The sequence below is a fragment of the Amblyomma americanum genome, chromosome 9, assembly GCF_052857255.1.
Source record: "Amblyomma americanum isolate KBUSLIRL-KWMA chromosome 9, ASM5285725v1, whole genome shotgun sequence".
In the NCBI taxonomy this organism is placed as follows: Eukaryota; Metazoa; Arthropoda; class Arachnida; order Ixodida; family Ixodidae; genus Amblyomma; species Amblyomma americanum.
Window position 1 is genome coordinate 129397535 of NC_135505.1, and position 21884 is coordinate 129419418.

At 45.9% G+C, this 21884-nt stretch overlaps 1 protein-coding gene across 5 annotated transcripts in view; it reads right to left on the minus strand.

Annotated features, from left to right (window-relative positions):
- LOC144104344 (uncharacterized) overlaps positions 1-2955 on the minus strand; it is an 81426-nt gene extending 78471 nt beyond the window's left edge. For 3 of the 5 annotated variants that reach the window (XM_077637290.1, XM_077637289.1, XM_077637286.1), the window contains exon 1: positions 2707-2954. The gene's annotated coding sequence lies outside the window, so the exon portion shown is untranslated. Of the gene's footprint in view, positions 1-712; positions 808-2706 lie in introns of those variants that run through there. The other 2 variants (XM_077637288.1, XM_077637287.1) reach the window with 2 other exon arrangements.
- Between the last annotated feature and the right edge of the window lie 18929 nt (positions 2956-21884).

Below are 21884 nucleotides of genomic sequence, written 5' to 3' on the forward strand. Positions count from 1 at the left end.
GTTGTTCTTTATCCCCGAGTCGCGGGCAGTAGGTTATTCGCCCTAGGGGTCCGAAGTGATGAAACCGGGACGGGACGTTCGATTGAAGAGTGAAAGAAACTGCTGGGCGTATCTAGAGCCCAGCAACTCTTTTACCACGGCAGGAGAACAAGGTCCGTTGTCTCCTTCTTTATCCTTCTAGGCCTTTGCTATAATGCCATAAAAAGTTGTCCGTGAGTACCGTTGTTTGCCGTATCTAGGAAGATTAACTAGGTACGTCCCAGTTTTCAGTTGCTTGCATCTCAAAGAATCGAAACGTTTATTTTGGCGATGATTTATAACACATGTGGTGCGTGAGCATGTAGCAGGAACACTTTCATTCGAGACAGACTGGCCGCGAAGGTAGAACTTAAGCAATGTTTACGGGGGAAAATCTAAAGTAATTTTTGTAGCCATTCACAGGCGAGTGCCCGGAGAATTTTGGCTTGTCAATCCTTCCAGCCACTGGCCTTTCCCTTAATTCGCTTCCATAGATTTACTAGCCCCCATGGTCGCGCTTCACCTTCAAATGCCGTCCTTTTTGTTAATGCTTCTACCCACTTCCTTTTAGGTTTCATTGCCGTTCATCTACATTTTCCGGAACCTGTTTCAACTTCCAGCACGCGTCCCTTTTTGCGATTTCGTCTTCGGTCCCTCGACCCCCTTCACCCCTTATAGAGTTTCTTAGTATTACCTATAGGGAAAACTGGCGCCTCGTCTTTGGGAGTTTGCATGGAGCTTCTTCAAGACTACTTCAGCCATCGTGGGCGCTCTAAGCATCATGGGCCGGCGAGCTACCGACTGCAGACCTACAACGTTTGGGCAAGAAGTAATCCAAAAGTAAACGTTGTTCGATAATCAAGAATGCCTAACATTCAATATCCTGTTTCTAAATTGCAACAAACGAGCAGAAAAGCATGTAAATGCAAAGTTTGCTAAAATAAGCGATGGCCTGCTCTCCTGTTTGCAAAGTGTTCTGAACCACAGAAGACAATTTCGTGGTTAGCAGTCGCGCTTTTAAAAATATATATATGTTTAAAAAATATGTTGCAATTCAAACACATTAAGAGGCTTTTTAATGGCATTTCTGAAAACAGAAACCTTTCATTGACGTCGTGGGCGGTTGCGTTCCTGCTACTATGGCTTTTGCGCACTACGTTTGCGCCAAAGTCCTTTGCGCGTGGGGCGCGCCATGGACGGAATGGGATATCTCAGTTGCGCCACTCTGTGTTCCCAAAAAAAATCGGACTGTTCCGCAACAGGCAGCTCACCGGCCTATGATGCTTTGGGCGCCCATGGGGCGGCTGAAGTGCAGTGCCGCTCGCTTTCCCTCTAGGCATTTGTAAGGAACTGTATGCTTCGGCCAGACTAGTATTACTGCTCCAGGGGAATTCCATTCTCACTCCGACACCACTCCTCCACCCTGCTGTGGGATTAATTTTTACTTAATTTGCTTAATTTTTTAGTACAAGCGCCAAGCAGCATTCGGAGGCGGTTCTTCGAAAGTATAAGATATACCGTTAGCCGGCCCCTGCATTGGTTTTTGTGTTCCTTTTGTTGCTCGTGTTCCGTATTCCTTCCCTCAACTCACCAACTGGAATCATTGTATTGAGCTTGTACGGACGGAAACACGAACCACGAATAAATAAGTACATCAAAATCAGAACATTTCATACGTGCGTCATGGCTCGTATCTCTAAACCCCCAGAAGACAGTTGATACCTTGCGTCAATCCGAGACTTATGGCCAGTTGCTCCTGTATGCTTCATACGTTTGTAAATGTCCGAACTTTCGCGTCAGGCTTGGGCAGCGCTGCGGAAAGTTGAAACATGCAGAAAGTGTGCGCACGTTGTTGTTGTTGTTGTTGTTCGGGCTTGGAAACTCTGAGCCCTTGCGCGAACTCAGCGAAGCTGTCAAAGTTCACCCCAACGCAAATCTCGACCACCCAACACCAGCTTGCCTGATGTTCCATTCAAAGTCAGCGAAGGAACGCACACAAGTTCGCGCGATAGTGCCGCGAACGTAAGCACGCCCCTCTTCCGAGGTCGAGGCCGCTCGCAACGAGAGCGAATGCCAGGTTTCGTCACTGCATGGCGCTAGTGAACTTCGTCATCCGTGCCCAAATTGTCGGTTCACAAGAGTGACGTCGTACGTATCAGTCACTCAGCGATTATAGAAAGAAAGTCGCGGTAATTAGGTTGAGGCGGTTATTCTTTATCACATTAAAATTACACTACTTTTTCGAAATGAAAACGTGTATGCCGTAAACAGCGTGGTTCAAAAAAGTGTCGCCTTGTCATGCGACACGCCCTTATCTGGGCTCCCTCGACCATTGTTGTGCCGATTTTTCCCAGTGGGCAACTGACCGCATTTTTTAGGTCTAAAACCAATGTAAGGAACCCCCTGTCGCGAGCGTATGTCGATTCCTTTTTCAGTGGCGTACGCAGGGTCGCAGATAACGTTCTGCTAGAAGTGCCCAGGTGATGCGCCCGGGTGAGCATTTAGAGCAGGAAGGCATTTAGAAATGTTCTAACGCCATTTTGTACGGCTCGTTTATCGAGCCTCAAAAATTTTATCATATATCGTTCGCAGTAATTCTACACTTTTCGTGAGTCTCGCAAACTATTTCTCATGAGTGCTTCCATCGGCAATACGTATAGGGTTGAAGTAGATGGAAACAGCACTAACCTTTTCTACGTCTTCAGCAAACACATCCAGTCTGAGCACCACTGTGTCGTCTCGCGGATCGCACCATGAACTTTCAAGTGGACGAGTACGGTAGCGTAATTTTTCGTTTTCTAAAGCAAAAACCACAGCCACGCCATTGCCGCACTAAGCAAACCGAGCTCCACCGACAGGCGAGGCCCGTAATCAGCTCAGCGATAGTTGCCATAGCAACCGGTGCGCCCCCACCTTTCTCTACGTCCGGTTGATGCAAACTTTCCTTGTCTGAGAGCTGCTCCGCGTAGAGCGCAGCGTCTATGCTGGCAATGCGCTCGCATGTCCCGTGACAACACGTGTCGGGAACACGAAGCAGTCGCTGGCACTGTGCTGCCATCTCTTGGTTTGACGCGTACGTATTGTCGAACCATGGCGTCTTGGCACCGTATTGCTGTAGGTTGTGAACTCTAGCAAGCACTTCGTGCAGTGTGTACACACCTGAGCAAAAGTAGAGAGAACACCCACATGGAACAGTGACATGGACAGATGTACAGCCACCTACATAACATGCGCGCCTGTTCGGAAAAAGATTTCCTTGCGATTTCTGTGCAACCATGTTGGCACAGTTTTTATTACAGAAAATTAGCTTCCTATGTGAAGACTGCCTGGCGAGCAGGATAGCGTGCGCAAGTTTTTTCAGTGCTTGGCTACCGCGAGTCGCTATCTGGACAAAACTTTTCTCGTTGTGGTGAAGCAATGAAGAAATTTCTTGCCATGTTTCCCGCTCGCGCAATAGGCAACCTACAGTGCCTAGGCGGCGCTACCGTTGGCGCCATGTTCGAATAAAAACTTTTGCCGTCTGCCGCTTAGGCCTCAACAAGCGGGAAATCATATTCTGATCGATTAGAGGCGTGCATTTGGTTAAATAACATACCTAGGTAATCATGACGAAGCTGTCAAAGCGGAATTTTGTGCCAGAGCTATTCAACGAAAGTTTTCTCCACTGGCATGCTGTTCAAGCCGGGCGCCGAGCTGATGGGCCCAGGACAGGCTCGTGTGACCAAACGTTTCCACGCTGGCATGGGCTAGTTGCTAATCGCCGCTAGGAGGAGTTAGGTGAATTTACATGGGTCGCCAAGGAAGGGCACGAATGCTGCAAAGAACCAAGTGCTAGCGACAGCAGCAAGGGGGTGGGGGGAGGGGGGCTGAAGCGCCAGAAATGCGTTCAGTGGCCAAACAAACAAAAAGTTCTACTGCTTATATATATATATATATATATATATATATATATATATATATATATATATATATATATATATTGTAATCATTTAAAACGCCATTCTAGTTACTGGCTTTAAAAATGGTTAAGCTCCGTGTACTTCGTCGAAACTCAAACGCTTTCCTGATAGCAATATATTTATGTTCCCAGTCTTTCACAGCAGCGGTCAGCGGCTGTTACGCACCCACATTGACAAAAGCTCCCGCTGTAGGCTTCCATGGGTGTAGGTCCCTTTATCTAATGACTTCGTTTGCGCGCTGCTTCTTGCCTGCTATCAGCGTCAGTTTCAAGCGCTTGGTTAATTTTTGTCGTCGTGCAACGTGCTTGTCACCTACATATGTGCGCTTGTGTTTGGCATAAGTGCCACACCTCCAGTCATAGGTTTTAACGCTACTGCTCACAGAAAGGCGGTGTAGTGCAGGATAAACAGCGCTGCGTAAGAGAAGAAATGATGCTCTCTTGGAAAATGGGGAACCTGCGCTGCCAAGGTGGCCCTGCAATTGTTCCATTCGGTGACTCAAAACTGCTTTTGTCAGACGCTTGGGCCGCTGCAAACGCGAGAACACATTCTGCGCGATTAGGTACCCACGTTTGGCTGACAGCATTCATTGCCTAGCTTCTATCGGCGTAGCCCAGATTGCTGACGCACGGCACGTATGCCTTCGACAGAGCGCGGAGGCTCACGCCAATAAGCGCCCGAAGGTGGCGCGGTAACGTATTAATAGTACTACTCAAAACTACTTGCTCTTCTCGCTAGGCAGTGTGTTATGGCGCTGCAATCGGCACCGCAAACTTCAGCGCAAGTTCCCCATACCAACTGCTGCACTCACATTGCGACAGTATGGTATTACAATCGCTTTGGTATGCCATTTTCACTGTGTGCCTCCAGCAGCCAGTAATGTGGGTTGTAAAGCCTGTGCGAGAGCTCTCAGATGTGACTGTCGAATGATCGCTTGTTAATTTGTAGGAAAGATCATGTTTAGCTGTGAATTCTGTTCATTTCCCCCCTTCATCTTCAAGAGCACTAAATGAGCATGCGTTGTGTTGAGTGTACTGGGTAAAATAATGCATGACAGTTATATATACATCTGTTCATGGTGGAGCATTACCACGATAAACGTGCTCTTGGCAGCGCATGATATATAGTCTCTAAAATTCGGGGTACATTTAAGCTCAGGCTTCAAGGGTATGACGGGACAATGTCAGTTGCTGCTTTCAGCGGTTTCTCGTCCCATAATCACTGTTGTTTTTTCATATTCGCATGTTTAGCCGATTAATATTTATTTATTGTTGTGCGAACACCACGCTAGTACTGTGGAGCGGCAGTGGAGACTGCAACAGCCCAGAGTGGAGGCGTTTCGTCATCTTCTTCGCCCGATGGAATGGTCTATATAATCCTCATATGACACCTGAATTAAAGCTCGAAGTTAGTGCCAGTCCCATTTCTTGCTTCGTCCACGCCTTTTCTGCGCTATGTTGCCATGAAATTCAAAGGAACTAGATGAAAACTAGGTTTTGTTGCATCTAAAGTACGGCGCCCAAGTTACGATATAGCTCGTCGTCATCTGAATGTTCACACTAGGCTATTCGAGGAGCTGGCACGCCTGCCTAAAAGAAAAAAAATAGGACGACGCTTGAGCTTCGCCTTAGGAGTAGGCATGACAGCGCCTTCTACTCCCTTTATTTTTCTCTTTTTATTCCAGCGCTATGGAAACTTTCCACGCATGTCACCACGTCTTGCTGCCCAGGGCAGCGCACCCTGGTGGCACACACGCGCGATGAAAACTTTTTACGCATGTTGCAACGTCGTGCACCCGCTGACGGCGTCACTATACCGGCACTCACACGCAATTTCAACTTTCCGATAATGTCGCCATGGCTTGCTCCCCTGGCGGACGGCGCGAAATGTTGACACTTTTCGAATTCACAATAATCGGTTACCAATCGCCAATTACACCCTTTCCGAAATCACAGATAGCAATAACCAATCATAAAGCTCATTTAATTAGCAAGTACCAATCCGAATAATCGATTACAATTATCGAACACCAATCAGAAATTTCTAATCATCGATTGCCAATCACCATTACTGATTACCAATTCCCAATCATTTTACTAAGCACGGTCATTTATTACAATCTGAACTGCCGATCACATTACCCATTTCCAATCACCAATCACAATTACAGATTGCCAATTACAATTACCATCCACTGTCTAGATTACACTTCACGACGTACTACACCACCACATACTCATACACACATTGAAACACATGTTCCTAAGTCATACATACCACAGCGCGCTTACTAGGTACCCCTCCATCACGCGTGAACTTACCACCCTTCGTGGCCTATGCGTTTCGTGCCTGCCAAGAACAAGGCTTTGAGCGCCACTTCTCGGCGATCGGCAAAAATATGCATGTGTCGATGAATGAGGCGCTCGCCACGAAGAGGCGCTCGCCTCGGTAAATACCTGATACCTATTTTTTCCGCTGTCCATGATGAGTTCGCGTATGGGCCTGCAAGGAGGATCCACCTCCAGTAGATCTAGTCACATCTCCCACGCTTGAAAAAATGGAAAGCTGTTCTCGCCAGCCCGGACCCAGACGTTCAGTCCAGGGCCACGGCGAGAGCGCAGGAGGTCGCCGGCAGACTAACTGCCGGGCACCTGGAGCGGCTGAACTACCTCAAGATGGTCAGCATCTTCCCAACAATAATTTTTCTCCCCCCCCCCCCCCCCCTCTCTCTATCGCATCGAAGACAACCCGCTCGCGGCAGAGATTGAAGTTCGCACGAACAAGCAGCACGTGCCCGTTCGCGCGTAGTGAAACCCTCTTCTGACTTCCTCACAGTCCGCCCGCAAGGGGCTCTGGTAGCCTTGATATTGTTTGAGCAGCCGCTTCTAAGCCGATGCCCAGGCATGGAAAATATAGGAAGGTATGCCCGAACGACGCGAGTTCGATCCGGTCGCGGCGGTCGAATTTCGACGGCGGAGAAATTCAAGAGACACGTGTACTGTGCGATGTCAGTGCACGTTAAAGAACCCCACGTGGTCGAAATTTCTGGAGCCCCTCACCACAGAGCCTCTCATAGCTTGAGTCGGTTCGGGATGTTAAGCCCCCATAAACCAAACCGCCATTCCTCGTCAGTTTTGGCTTAATTTGCACCCTCCTTAAAATTGTTGGCTATATTTGAAACCTCAAGTATTTTTTTTCCATGTGACGCAAGGAAACGGCGCAGGGCGCCGCGTTTTCAGCTAAAAGAGCTTCTAAAGCTATCACGTGAGATCACTATCTTATCACTGAAGCTCTCATAGCATGAGATCGTCCTGCGCAACTTCAAGATTGCGATAGTCAATAGGCCAATCCCAAAGTGGTGATGGAAGTAACTTAACATGTTGGCTTGAAGTAAAGCCAAGCTGATCCGCAGTCGCACCTTGATGAAGGAACCAAGTCGGTTTTAAACGATCGTGTTTTTATGTACGTGTAAAAGTTTTAGATGAACACTTTAATTTATCCTCGACAAAAAATTCTGAAAATAAATTTCTAATTTGCAGAAGGGTGTGCTTTTATATATATAATTGGTTTTTGGTGGAAAGGAAATGGCGCAGTATCTGTCTCATATATCGTTGGACACCTGAACCGCGCCGTAAGGGAAGGGATAAAGGAGGGAGCTTTTCCGCGTATTCAGCATTCAATACGCTGAAAAAATTTCAAACTCACGTAGTTAAAGTACCAACAAAAAATGTAGACCTTTCATTGCTAGTATAGTTTCAATTTCGCGCAGGGATGTTTAGAGAAGTTTCTTGTCATAAAAAATTTGTTTTCAAGTTCGGCGTCGCACTGACGGTCATTGTTAATTTCCCCGTACTGCCGCTCCAGTGCACAACATGGGGGTGGCGTTTCTCCATATCCTGAACTACCGCACATCCGCACGTTCAAGCTGCCGCGCCCAAATCATAGTCGCCAGCAGCACTTGACCCGTGATGTGTTGACGCGAACAGTGATTTGCACGCGCGCTAACAAGTGACTCGCATCCGGCGCGGCGCATATCAGGGCGCTTCGCCACAGCTGCGCCCTTCCCTCTCTCTTTTCTTACAATCTCTCGCCAACAGCCGAGAGATATCGCCGCGCTGCAAAAATATGCAACTGCAGTTGCATATTTGGGGAGCGCGTTTATATCCAGTGCGATGTGCTCCCCGGTCTTGGTCAAGCGCACGTCCCCGTCAGAAATGCTTGGCCGGTCTGACAGCTCCGGTAAATTTATGCGCGTCGCTGGTAGCGGCTATGAGCTTTCGTCTCGGCCATCTTTTTAAACGGAAGGAGGCAGACACTGTGCTCTATTTTCAAATGCAGCCGCACATTGTTAAATTCACTGTGGAGCACATTTTACGGGCCCCCAACGCAAGAGTTTCAGAAGACACACGAGAGCGTCCAATTGAGTTCATTCATCCTGAAAACAAAATTGTCAGTTATCATTTTCCACCCTAATTATTTCATACGTATGGACGCATTCCCGAGTAAATTTTTTTTGACACAGTAAGATTCATAGGCTACCTTTTACGGTGCTGCAGTGAAGAAGAGCGAGTCTGCCCTTCCTGTTTTAGCTGTCCGCGCATGGCTGGCACGAACAATGTCTCAAGTCAGCATTAGAAAACTAGAAAGCAAAGACTCAACACGCGATCATTTCGATAACCGAAGCACTGGCAACCAGGTGAAATAAGATACGAATTCGAAATGGAGCCAGAATCGAAGATTATCGCAGGTGAACATAGAATGAATGTATACTCGAGCCTAAACTTCAGAGAAAGAACAACACTCAGAAGCACTGGAAGCGGCAAGAGCAGGTCGCAACGGAACGTCAGTTTCTTCATCAAAGCCATCAGCGTGGCTCAGGAGCTTCGCGCCAAGCAGCTTCCTTAACGGCTGTTGTTGCAGACAGTTTTTGCCGTCCTCTGAGAGGGAGAATCGACGTGATGCAAGAAAAATAAGGCGAAGATAAAGTAAACAAAATTGTGTCGTGAAAATGTCTGGCGAAAAGTAAGGCTTCATCCGTACGACGTACACGATACAAGGTCTCAGCTGACGCCGAGTAATCACGGAGAACCCATCTGAAAGGACGTCATATGTGACGTCGCTTAGCTGACGGAGATATCTGTAGGTGGCGTAGTACTCCTTGAGCAGTTTTTCTGAAAGTCCTCGGCGTCGAATGGGTGTACACACCCACACACTGTCATCTGTTTCGAACGTCACCTGTTCGTACCCGCAGTTGTAACACCGGGCGTCACAGTCTTGTTTGTGCGGGATGCGGTGCCTCGTCAGTTGTCTGGCTTCTTTTGCACGAAGAGTAAATTCCTCGGCGAAGAGTAAATTCCTCGGTCATCATGGGGCAGCATTGCTTCCCGCATTGTCGATACTTGGAGGCCATACAACAGACAAATGGGAGCCCTCCGCGTGGTTTCTTGTTGCGCCATGATTTACGCCAAATATACAGCAGGATATCGTCCCAAGATTGATGTTCAACGCAAATGTACATAGACAGCATGTCGACGAAAGTTTTGCTAAGACGCTCCGTCAGGAGGTTCGTATCCGGATGGTAAACGGTCACTTTTCTATGAGTAGTGCCACTCAGTGGAATGAGGGATTCTAAGAGTTTGGAAGTGAAAGCGGTGCCTCTAACCGTGCCTATAAGTGCCGGGGCCCCATGCCGCAGGACGATGTTTTCCATGAAAAATTTCGCAGCCTCGGCGGTTGTGCCGCAATGGAGTGCCTTAGTCTAAGCACAGCGCGAAAGATAATCAGTGGCGATGATTATCCACCAGTTGCCCCGAATATGAAGTTGGAAGGTGGTCCAACTTCAAATCACGTAAATGAAACGGAAAAGGGAAGAAAGACCATATCAACTTGCCTAAATGGAACTCTGAGCACTTGTACGAGATGTAAAAGCCCAGCTGGCTCGTCAAGGGGTCTTTTCCGACGCTGACAATCGTGGCATGTACACACGCAGCGCCGCACTGTAGCCGCAAGCCTAAGTCAGTAATAGCTATGTTGGATCTGAGCCAGAGTGCGAGCTTACCTGAGGCGACCGGCGATTGTCCCATCATGACATGCCTATCCAGGATTTCTTCTCAAAAAGGCGATGAGACGACGAGGAGATGGTATTGTCTTGTTGGAGAAAAGTTGGCTTCATACAGCACGTTGTTGCGCATGCACAAAGAAGACTGAGTTCTTAGGAAGGGCTAGGGAACCGCCGTGAAACGCACTTCCATGTAGTCAATGAGAGGTTTCAGCTCCGTGTCTTCACGTTGCTGTTTGAAAGTCGGGCTGGTCGTCGCCTTCACGCGCAACCTCGACTGGAGACCTGGACAAGGAGTCGATATTATTGTGATGGTGCCCTGATTTGTACACTATGGTCATGTCAGACCCCTGAAGACAAAAGCCCCAACGTTCAATACGGCCAGAGGAATCCCGTAAGTTCGTCAACCAGTAGAGCGAGTGGTAGTCGCTTACGACTTTAAAGTGCCGGTCGAACAGGTAAGGTTGCAATTCCATTACTGCCAAAACAAGGGCGAGACATTCTTTTTAGCTAGTGGAGTAATTAGCTTCATCCCAAATAGAGTTCGGCTGGCGTACGCTATGACACGCTTGGCGCCGTTCCCCCACCGGACGAGTACAGCACCGAGCTCGCCCACGTTGCTGGCATTTGTGTGGACCAGATCTCTCTGCACGAGAATCGAATAACAGGCGTGGTTTCCAAGCGGAGCCGTAATTCATCAAATGCCTACCGCTGCCATTCGTTCCCCGCGAACAGGACATCCTCTGTTCTGAGACGCGTTAACGGAGCACCAAGTCGGGAAAAGTTTGGAATGAACCGCCGGTAATAAGCACAGAGGTCCCAAAAACGCCGGATTGTTTACTTGTCCGAAGGAGTGGAAAAGTTGGCAACGGGTGTGGTTTTAGCAGAATCCGGCCGGAAAGTACGATGCTGACGACATGGCCCAGGAACAGGAGCTCCTCGTAATTGAAGTGGAGATTTTCAATCTTTACCCTACAGTATAGTCAAATGGCGCGGGAGGCGTTCTTCGAACGTTGGCGAAAAGAAAACTACGTCGTCCTGGTAGACCAAACAGGTTTTCAATTACAGGCCTGATAAAACCGCGTCCATGATTTCTTCAAACGTCGTTGGAGCCGAACACAAACCGAAAGGAAGGACCTTGAATTTATCAAGTCCATCCGGCGTTACGAATGCTGTCATCTCGCGATCTCGCTTGTCCACTTAGGTCTGCCAATAGTCACCTCTTAGGTACGCGTAAGAAAACTAGCACGCGTGCCGGATTTCTGGCTCTCTGCCGCCCATCGCCGGTCATATAATCTCTTGAAATATACTTAATTACCAAGAGGTGGCAATTTGTTTCTTCGAACAAGATTCGCTGCCCATCTGCATTTCCCCTTGCTTACTTCAGCTAGGATATCACTAATTGGAACACCATCTCTAGCCTACTGCACTGTGTACCTGTCTCTTGATGTCGCCCCAGCTAACTTTCTTCGTTTTGCAGGGTGATTTCTCCTTAACCTAAAATCAAACGTATTCGCAAACATCTGAGTTTCTGTGCAGTAATTTAGTATATGCTGTATAGGACTACTGTATTATTGCTAAAGAGTGTTTCTGAATCCTTCAAGTTTTTCTTTCGATAAACAAGACAAACGCAAATAAAGATAAGTATCACGTGGCTTATTTCGCGCTTTGCACATTTTTAGGGCTCTTTACTGAACTCATCCCCCAGATACTCACGCGCATTTATTTCCCTGCTATGGTTTTGTTTTCTCTTACAGCCCTGTTAACACCAATTCATTCCTGTCCTATGAAGCAAAGAGTGCGCTTATATGCAAGACTAACGAATCACTTTGATATGAAACACTTCCGAAATTCTCCTGCTTCTATTGTTTACGTCACTTGCCAGAACTTTTGCTTCCTTTTGCACCTTTTTATGAGTCACCAGAGCTATCCGACGCTAAGCTTGCACTTAATCTTCAGGGATGTATCTGAGGATGTATCTGTATTTGTGAGCACAGCAGAACTTTAAACAAACGCCAACAGTCTATGTGCCCAAATTATACATAGGGCAATGTTTTGAATAAGTCTTGCTATGGCTTTTGTTGTAGACAGAAGATAATTGCCGATTTTTCTTTAAAGTACGAGAAAATTGAAAGTAAAGCGAAATTAAAGACAATGACATGCCGTTGTTGGCATACGAACCGCCGACTCCAAGTGCCGCGTACGGCCCTTTTAAAACTCAGCTGCTACGGTGGCGGCCTTGCTGTCTCCTTTCGAGTGTATTTATTTATTTTCTGTAGGCTAATCATTGGAATATTTACCATCAACTGTGCCAAACCTTAGCGGCGCAGTTGGAACGTCTTTTCAAACCTCAAGCGTCCCGTGGAACAACACTGAAGGTACACAGCGGCAACAATGCGAGGACGCTCTTAAGATATCTTTAGCAGCAAGACTGCCAGACCCAAATCCATCACAATTTTCGTCTGCTCACTGAATAGTCGTTAGTCCTCGTTATTCCTAACTATGCAGAAAAACACCCCAAGTTTAGTGAAATCTGAGCTCATTTGCAACTGCAGCAAATCGTGTTTAGCAATCGCCAAATCTGTCACGCTCCCAGGCTAGAGGATGCAGTCTGGCCCTTCTCTCTTGCAACAACGTTTCTTCCTCACCTCTGCACATCTCGCGGTCAGCGCTATGGGTTGCACGACCTTTTTTTACTCCCAGTGTGATGACGCGCGCGCGACTAGACACGATTCGCTGAGCTTCCTTTTTACCTGCTGTCTACACAGTCGCTGGCTAGACCAGACAGTGCAGAATCTGTACCTACAAAAACCGACTGTTCGTGCACACAGCAGCAATCCAGGGAATGCCATAGAACTCGGCGGCAGTGGCGGTTCGGTACTGAGCTAAGCCGATCAGTGTGCTCCATAAATATCACAAGTCTACTTCCCGCGGTATTGGCTCCACAGTAAAGACGAATCCAAACGTCGCCAACACGCTTGCATGCCAGTGAGAGCAGTAAGAGTAAATATTAGCCGTCCAGAAATAGAGGGCTCAGAATGCCGGACGCGATGTCACCGAACTACGCCCGGCTCCGAAAGGGGACTTCCTTGCTCCTCGTGTGTCTCCTGGGAAGCGTATGCTTTGCCGCAAAAGCAAAGGTGAGACAGACGTGTACTCAATTTGTTTTGCTGCTCACACTGCCTCGTACTAGCGGGGAATTGGTGCCGTAGTTTTTTCTGGTAGTGTTCCGAATTATTGTACTCGTGATTTTTTTTCTTTGTTCTTCTGGAGGCATTGTTTTCCATAGAGCTTGAGTTTAAATGCTTATTGAATAATTCATTTATTTATCGTACCCCAAAGCAGGAAAGGGGATTAAAAATCGCGCGTAAAAAAGCACGAATATAGATCGTCACATCAGTCTAGGATGGTTGATTTTAAACCAGGACTGTCTGCTATCGTCGCTATTTGGCCTGGAAGCCTGTTCAGTCTATGACTACGCTGCATGTAGGAAGAAGCACTAATGAAATGTCAAGGAGACAATAATGCGTGAACTGTGAACAATGAGTGGTTGGCTTTATTATAGGTGCCAAACTTTAAAACGGTTGATAATAAGTAACATGGGTCCACATTGAACTCAAGGGGAAAGTTTACGCTCGATAGTAGACGTGCCAATCAGCAGGAGGCTTATTAAGCAACAAAGGAAAAGCGCAGGTTATCATACTTTGTGATTCGAGATATATGCGTTAGCAACTAGTATTGGTAGCCCATTTATCTTTTAATTTGGTCGCCTTTCCATTGTGTCATCGAATTTCCTTTCGCCATTGATTTATTTTTCCTCTCCTGAGCGGGCTTCTGATATGTCGAGGATTCTTGACCATGAAGATGAGCGTAGAGTGGTGGTGGGTGGCGCCTTTGTAGGGTGCAGGTGGGTGAATGAGTGGTGTGCTCCGAGGCCTCGGCGTCGATAAGACACGGCTCACGCCGTTCGGTGGAGGTGGAGTGGCTGGGTTGCACTTCGTGCGGATGGAGGCTTCACACGCCGCAGTATAGGCGGAACATCGCTCTAACAGATAACGCATTTCAATATTACGAAAACAAAATGCTGCAATTTCTCACTGCAATGAAACATATCTCCCTGCGGAGACAGCGGGACCATAGATTGAGACATATGCGTTAGAATTTTCAGAAACTACTACGGTGCTGCAATTCGCAATATATGGTCCCCCAACCTCCCTTTGGCGTTATACCTAATAATAATAATAATAATAATAATAATAATAATAATAATAATAATAATAATAATAATAATAATAATAATAATAATAATAATAATAATAATAATAATAATAATAATTTTCGCCACTGAATACAGGAGAGCGAAAATAGTTGGCTGGAGAAAAAGCTGCTCTGTCGGCAGCTTGACGGCGCTCCAGCCACCTTTACATCAGGAGCAATGGCGAGGCATACAGTGCACATCTGAAACACCATTGGTTTTTTTTTTGCTTTTTTTCAAAGGCCTATCTTGCAGTGCAACTGCACTTGCAAAACGAAATGGAAAACGAAAATAAAGGATTCATTTTTGTAAACATGTGCACAACACAGAGATGATGAAATAACACTGAAAGACTGAAACAAAAGGGGAAAACGGACACGAAAAACAAAAGATCTTCTATGCTCGAAGCTCTTCTTTACCAAGAAACCTTTTATTGCTGACATTATAGAAGATACTGTTCACCATCTACACCTAGCCTTAGCACGGGAAGATTGAGAGTGTCGACGCAAAATTTTATTTCATAGTGCAGACGTAAACGGTGCCGCGTTGTGCGGGAAAGTACTAGCTTGATGGACTTACCTTGCGGAATCCTCCAGTTTTCGCAAATGTTGCTTGGAATTACGGATAGCTGGAATTTTAATGTAATACTATTCCTCACTCACTCGGAATAAGTGCTAGGGCCTTTTCAAGAACAAGGTGTCCCAACTAAAACTAAACAAAAGTATTCAAATCTACCACGTATTCACAAAAGACATGAAAATTATAAAATGGTGTCAAACACGCTTATTTGTTGGCACCCGTTCTAAATCGACTCCTTTATTCACTGCCTTCTCTTTGATATAGATGAGGAAATAGTTCTGCGAGCGTTGTTACCTAATTTCAGTGGCAGCTTTTCTAACAAGCACAAGCCGATAACATGTTTTAAAACTACTGCAATAGGTTTTTAGTTAGCCACAATCCAGCCTGAACAACAAGTTATCGCTAGTCGCCGAGACTGATGTCCAGAGCATAGGCGTTGCATGCTCGCCTGAAACAATGGTGTTAGTCCAATGCTGTAAGGGTCGGCAGCACTGACAGTCTTGTTTGAGCGAATGGTTCGAAGATAAGAGCTACAAGAGAACGGCGGAGGCCGGGCTATTTGTGGTGACCAACTTGTACCTGCTTATCATGTACTCTCTTTAAGGAGCTCCAATGAGAACAGTACAAGCAGGAGGGCAAAGCACTTCAGTAAGTGTGCCTCAGATGGCTACTAACTCCGAGCTCAGATATTGCCTTTTGGAAAAATTACCCCAAAAGAGACAATGTACGGAAAGCTTTTGCCTTGAGGTCTCAGTAAGAAGACGAAATTTTTTATTTGCCAGAGCATCCGACTAAAGCAAAAAAATTTTCATCATAAGCGACGAGCAGTTGTAGCGATGGAGACGCAGTACTGTGGAAAACACGTGTTTGGCTATAATTCTGGGAAGTCAATGTGGTTTATTTTCGTTTAGAGCGTAAGAAATTGTACATCCTATGTGCGTCTTCACTTTATGAATCGTATTGAAGTGATAGAATTGGGATGTAATGAGAGGAATCTTGATACGTACAAAAGGTCGAAAGTAGTCGGCACAAAACTCCATTCTAGAAAGTGTTCCTAAAAAAATGAAGTCTGTAACTTCGGTCGTGTGCACAAGCGCGGGTAATAAAGTTACCATGGCCTGAGCGGATGTTGACTTGGATGCTGCCAACTGCTATATTAACAACTTTGCAGTGCGGCACGACAGCGCAAAGCTTTTGCAAGTTGTATTAACTTGTGCTGTGTCTTTCTCGGCCTTTTTGTGTGTTTTTCGCTCTATTGCTTCCCCCGACTGCTTTAGCCTTTAAGTAAGGCGGTCTACACTCCTTCTTCTTTCTTCCATATCCCCCCTCTCTTTCTCGTATGCCTAATGGCAAGCTTCTCGAATAAGCAATCGGCATAATGGCAAACAACTCCAAAAAAAAAAAGACTCCTTTGAAGCACCATTCCGGCGCCGACACTTGCGAACTCGGTTGGCGGCGCTCACAGCTGAATGACGGTTGTGGTATCATTTCCAGAAGGATAGATTCGGTAGTGACTATAGTTAAAGCAGATCTCAACGAGACCTTTCGGGAGCTGTCTTGTGCGAAGCGTCGATTGAGTTTGGCCTTCTCAGACGGCGTGAACGCCAATCGGACTGATTATAACGGTGACGACATACCTTCGGTGGATTACTTTTATGAAAGTATTGTCCAGAATACCGTCCAGAATCACAGTTGCTCTGATTTATCAGCGATAAGTTCCGCCGTCAACAACGTTAAATCCGCCTCGTGCGGTAGAAGCCCATTTATGGCCCTTTTTTTTTCTCAATGTGGGGTCAAAGAACCGTTTTCCAAACATTTCACCCTAAATAAGCCGAGCACCAGACCAGGGGAAAGCTTGTACCCATTCTATCACCGGTGGGTACCCGGTGGCACTGGGGATCGAACCCCGCACCTCCCACATGCGAGGCGGATGCTCAGCCACTTTGCGGTGGCCCCTGTTGGCGTGCAGGCCGTTCGCCATGCAGGTTTCAATGGGAGTTGAGGCCTTGGCTCCGGGCGAGCCGTATGAAAGCCGGTGGGTGTAAATGACACTCTTGTACATGGCCAGGTAGTAAACCTGTTACACGCGAATCATTTCTTTCATAATGCTTTTTGATCCTCCCTAAGTGTTCATACGTTCTGTTGATGATATGCGGCACCCACGTACAAGGAACTAGCGCTAAGTTCCAATTGTAGTTCTCGCAACGCATTTTGTATACCCCGGCTACTATCGCAAGCTGTCAGGTTCCCGGTCATGGCATTAACTGTTCTTACGTGTAGGATGAATACGTCCAGAGGCGAAGTTTGTTGATGTATTCCCGAGAAAGGAAGTATAGTGAAAACTGGCTGCTTAGAGAAACGTCGCGAGCTTCAGGCGGTTCGCATTATCAATACCGATACAGGCGTCATCGACGAAGCAGGCGCGGCTGTGCTCCCAAGGCGATGGGTGGCATCGGCCTCCGCCAAACTTTGGCGGTGTTTTCCAGCCGTTTGCACCATTACCGCCGTAGAAGCATGTAAGATGCAGGGTGCCTGAGAGATAAGTAGAGGTTACTGCGCTTCATAAAAGAGACTTGAGTGCGGTGTTCCAGTAGTGCGTCCCCTCGGAGTTCTTGCATCGCTCTGCGCTGTTCGTCATAGCGTCATATATCGCCAGACTAAGCGGCTATTTGTGGCCGCAATCGCAGCGGCTCACAGAAGATGGAAAATTTATGGCGGGGCTGAGCTTCATTCTTCGGCGCCACCTGCACTTTTTTCAAGACAATAGTAGAGATATCGAAGAGCTTGGAAAACTTAGGCAAGGTTCTACAGCACAATAATCTGCGACAAAGGGTTCATTCTGCTGCTCGTGTAGGTCTTCTTTAAGGGCTTTGTACTTGAGCACATGGAGATCCATGCGTTCAGGAATGTCATTTGGGGAGAAAATTCTCAAGTTGCTTGAATTGCCTTTGTACGATCACAAGTTAGGTGTAGTTTTATAATATCAAGAAATAGATAGGTACCACGGATAGTTCGCGCCTCTTTCTCGCGTTCATTACTGGAACTTGTTTACTTTCGGGATATGTAAAGTGAATAATGCACAAAAATTGCTGAAGTGTAAGGCTAATTAGCGTGTGCGGCCTATTGCGATGAGCAGTCCGTTTTGGCTGCAAATTATCCAAAGCATTCGCAACATACACTCGCCCTTAGCAGCACCTCATGGGCCAGAGTCACAGAGACATGAACCGTAGAGCAGTTACATACCTTACACAGCAAGAACCGTCGTGCATTTCTGAACATTGTGAACAGGATACCAGAAAGGTTAGGGAGCAGTGTGCACCGAATGTTTCCTTACTGCTACAGCCGTGACATGAAAACTGGCTAACATTGAACAGTTGTGGCATAATGACTCAACTGCTGGGCGCAGTACAAAAGTGAAAGATCCGTGGCGCTGCACCCTGGTAAGCTCCGTCAGGTCTCAAGGCGCTAGAACAGAATGCGCTTACCATGCTTATATTGGACACTTGCACGATGTTCCAAGCTGTGATCCACATTGCACGTTCCTGACTCTTTCTAATTCGCTCCAAGGCATGTACTTAAAGCTGGCTTAACACAGAAATTCTTTATTCGGCTCGCACAGTTGAGGCAATGGAGAAGGCTAACTCTTTCAATTCGATGCCTCATATTTTTGATACGATTCATCATGACAATGATCTAAATGCGAAATTGAAAGCTTTCATGCGTCATAAATCAGTATTCACGCAGTCGATAAACGCTACTGGAGTTCTACTTCTGCTGAGATTTCTTATTAATGAATGAGGAAATATTTTAGAGTGAGGTGCCATGTTACCTTCTGATATCATCAAATTTCTCTACCATAGCAATGCAGCAACCTGGTCCTGTGCCAGGTAGGAAGACATTCCTTCGTCAACTTCGTAATCTGAACTGCACACCTGACTCACTGTTGTGCCTTGATGCGCTTGCTCTCGGAAATCACTCCATTACCGTGAGCGACCTCGGGTTCTCGGTCTTTCGCATTACATACCCTCCCCACGCCCGTTTCTTCCTGATTATATCGATGGTATTATTAACTCGCGTTTCTTCTCTGAGCCAGCCTTTCTGAACGTTAGACTTATCAAATTTCATTCTATATGTGATCATTACAAAACACAAAACTGAGCAGGGGACAAGACACAGGGGGGAAGCAAACAGGACGAGCTCAGTGCTGCGTTGAATGTCGCTGCATTGTCTTTAACTGAGTGTCAGCCCTTTTCCTAAGCCTCCACTTTTCTATACTATTGTTCAGTACCAGTAACATACAGCTTTTATATACTTTCTTCTTGAGGGACACTGGTGACTGTCATTCATGACCTTTGAGTACCTTCGAAAATGTACTCTACCACATTCATTCAGCTGTTATTTTTCACTTGTGGTCAGGATCGGCGGTCACTACCTGCGATAAGCAAACATATTTCCTTACCAATTGGAGTGCGTCCTTCACTATCGCAAACTGCTGCAGTTTCTGACGGTGTTGAACAATACCGCAGATTTTCCTCAGATTAACATGCAACACATCCGGCCACGGACTTGGGGTAGCATCCAGCGGTTCACTTGTGATGAATGCACCAATAAAAGTTCATTCACTCAAGCATGGCATCCCTGAGAGGGAGAGATTAAGTGTTTTGTCTAAAAATAGTACTGAAGAGACAATCTCTACCTATTTGAAACTTGTGACGTGTGCGTTAAATTGTTTAAAGAAAGGAGCTGCGAAGTTTATTTTATAATTGCACATATTCGCAAATTTCTTGGTTATATTTTGAATAGCATGGTAAAATTTGTTGCAGTACTAGTCCACCGAATTAAACGGAAAATGTGAGGAGAGCGTGAATAACAATTATATGATGTTATTTCACTTCTTGAGGAAGGAAGTAACTCTGGCGATTCAACAGTTTTGTACAATCTTAGTTATAGAAAAAATATATACGTGATCAGCTCATTGTAGATTCGGCGAAAAATAAATTTCCAGCACGTTATTTATTGAACATCAATTTCAGAATTTCTAAAGATTATGTTATGTTTATTAGCAATGCGTCTGCCCTTTGAATCACAAATACTCGCCTCTTTTTTCAGCTTGCATTTAAGTGATCCTTGTTCATGGAGATATCGCGTTTTTCTAACGCACTATACGCTTGTTATAAATTAAGTTCCATGATGTTATGCCGGAAACATAGTCATGTCGCCCTCCAATATGACTAGTTTAATTTTGTGGTACATATTGGCAATGTTTCCTGTATACGATTTTGAAAAGAATGGGTTGAATATACTTTCGTGCTGCACACTTGCAATAAATAGTTATTTGCCAGATGCCAAGTCATTAATTTATTTAAACTCAATTCTATTCCAATGATAACTGTTTTGTACAAGTTACGACAACGGATCCCGTAAAGATTGCGTTATGAAACTATAGTGAATACTCAGTGTAGTCAAACGCCTGAGTGCTATTCACAAAAATACCAACAACCGGCTGTTTATCCTCTAGCTTTTGTAATATGGATTTCTTTTGGCTGGCTGTTAACAAAATGCACTTCTATAAAATTTTTCGCTATGATTTATTCGAATATATGTGGTTCGCAAAGTAATAAGTGAATAACAAACAAAAGTATTATGCTAGAAAAATTGAACAGATCTCTACTGGTGTATAGCTATTAATTCTTGGTGAGGCTAAGGTTGAATGATTTCACCTTTTTCGAAAATATTACAGGTGAGCACGAGACACGGAGCAAAATTGGACATGCCGATCCACGTGGCCACATCTGATTTCATCGGTAATATATTACTCTTAAGCAATTATTCTGAAAAGTTGCGGTCATTATTTACAGCCCGCTTATGCTTGCAGTGAATCAGTAGCCTTTACTCTAGCGGTTCTTTTTACATTCTACAAATGTCGCTCTTAGCAGCGTAAGAACTCGTGAATATTAACATATCACTTACTAGCTAGTTAAACTGAGTTTAATGGAGTAAAAGTACCTAAGTCAAGGATTCGCCAAGCACAACATACTATTTATCCTTAGTATACGCTTTTCACTCATAAATATTCTTAATCCTTAATCAGGACTTTCTGCCCTTATATTGTCTCTTTAAGACAGGGATTTTGTTAGACACCCTAACAATACACTTCGCCGGCACCGGCTGCTTGAGACATGTGAAGAGCTTTTAAGGTTTCAAACACATTATCAGGCTCTTATTCCACTACCGTTTAATCTTCACCTTACATTCAGTTTCGGAATTTACGCCAAAATCTACCGTATTCGACATTTTTTAGCAAACATGTCTTGATGAAAAAAGTTAGGCAGAGTTTAACCACGGGGATGCCCAATGGTCGAGCAATACCTATGGCAAGGCTAGACATGGTTATTAATTGTTGATCGATTTGCTAAACAAGCGTTGCTGTTTTGTAGCCCACTCATTGACACTCAATTGACAATAAATGACGAGGGCGAAATTTGCAGGCCGCCATAGTGTCCGGCACGCTGAATTACGGCTGGACATAAATTTTGCTCCAAATCGACCTAGGTCAAATTTCGGGGTTAGCCCAGGCTAAATATCTGGAAATGACCTGGGCCAAATTAGGAGCTCGACGACTTCCCGAGTTCGAACCCGGCTGCAGTGGCCGCGTTTCGCTGGAGGCAAAATGGAAAAGGTGCCCGCGTGCTCTGCGATGTCACTACGGGGTAAATATCTCCGCGTGGTCGAAATTACTCCGGTACCGTCCAGCAGGCCCGCGAGGCGGCGAAGACGCAAGATCTCGATGTCCCCCCGTGGGAGACCTAGACCCGGTTGCGGTAAACCCTGCCGGACACTCAATAAAGTTATTAACTGACTCCTCCACTTCAACACTTCCTTCCTCCTTTCTTCTTTCTCTCCCGTCTTTAACCCCTCCCTTACGCGCAGTTCGGGTGTCCACTGAGATGTGAGACAGATGCTGCTCCATTTACTTTGCTCAAAGAAACAAATTTCACTTTCAACTTTTTTTCTC